Here is a 1,537-nt window from a genome sequence, read left to right on the forward strand (position 1 = left end):
ATTTTTTTGTGTGTATTATTATTATTTTTAAATATTGCACATTACATGTTGTTGATTATTTAATAAAATGAATAAAAATGGAGGGATATGATTTGATTGACATGATTTATCAGATTTGTTTTAAGACACTTCAAATATTTTATTAAATGTTTTTTTTTTGTGTATATTATTTTAAAAAAAATGCATATTACATGTTGTTTATGATTGAATAAAATGAATAAAAATGTTTCTTCAAATATGTGTGTTTTTTGTGAGGGATATGATTTGAGAGATATGATTTATTAGATTACTTTAAGACACTTTAAATGTTTTATTAAAATGAATACACACAAATATTTCAATGGCACTTAAAATATTTTATTAAAATGACTACACAAATATTTAAATGACACTTTAAATGTAAAAAAACAAATATTAAAATGAATACACACAAATAATGAAATGAGTACACAGACACAAAAATATATATATATATATATATAGGACAATATGAAAGACTGGGTGGAACCATGTACAGTAATATATACAAAATATATACAGGAAAAAAGCAAATTGTTTATTGAGGAGGTGGAGTTTGGCTTGTATTTTGCTGGCGCTGTTCTGCCAACCAGTCATCTAAAGATTTTCCATTTGAGGCACGCAAGCAAAATGTGGCATTACCATATCGGCTATGGCCAAACTCTTTGGTTTTGGGCTGCCCACATTTGCTGCACATGTTAAAGGTTACCCCTCGCACATACTTCCTCTTATGGACTCCGCTTTCCGTCTCCTGGGCCCGCCGGCGCCTGTTCCTCTGGGTGTAACGGGCTGGGCCTGCACCGGATGTTGAATAACCAGAAGGTGGAATCACCATTGACACGGTCATGTCTGGGTTAAGGACTAGTGACAATGACCCAGGTGCTGAAATGGGCTGCACAACTCCTGATGCTGTGGGGGCATTTGCAATGGGGCACACCATGGTGGTGGCAGCAGCAGGCCGTCGACCTGGTCGCAGAAGAGGAGCCTGTCCTTCTCGATTTGGCGGAAGGGTAAATGTATGTTTTGGGCGTGAGGTTGATGCCGCTTCATCCAATTTTTCCCTCGGTGGAGGAAGCTGCGTATCAGCCACAGCAATTGGGTCAGGTGGAGTCAGTCCCTGAGCGAGGACACTCATTTCCTGTTTTTTCTGCTGCCGTTGAAACCTGAAAATAAATTACATGTATTATATATATGTTTAAAAAAGTATTCAGTTAATTTGAAGAAAATAATGTGCCTTGCTTACCACTGAATGAGTGTCTTCTGGTTTAGCTCAAACAGCTGGATCATTGTTTCATCCATCAGCCTGTGATTGTTAAGCACCAGCTCTCGGATGTGGTGGTAATCCGAGAGGATTTTAGACCACCTGGGGCGGCAAACTCCAGCCTTCTTGGTCGGCGACTTGTGTAAAGCACACAGCTTTGTACAAATGGCCTCAACCAAGCGGCTGGTGCTGGGCCACTGTGCTGGTCCCCCGAGATGTCCAATCAGACACCGTTGTACACTCTCCACACCCGGTGTG

The sequence above is a fragment of the Siphateles boraxobius genome, unplaced genomic scaffold (assembly GCF_051911475.1).
Source record: "Siphateles boraxobius isolate OS27281-9 unplaced genomic scaffold, OSU_SipBor_1 19, whole genome shotgun sequence".
Taxonomy (NCBI): Eukaryota; Metazoa; Chordata; class Actinopteri; order Cypriniformes; family Leuciscidae; genus Siphateles; species Siphateles boraxobius.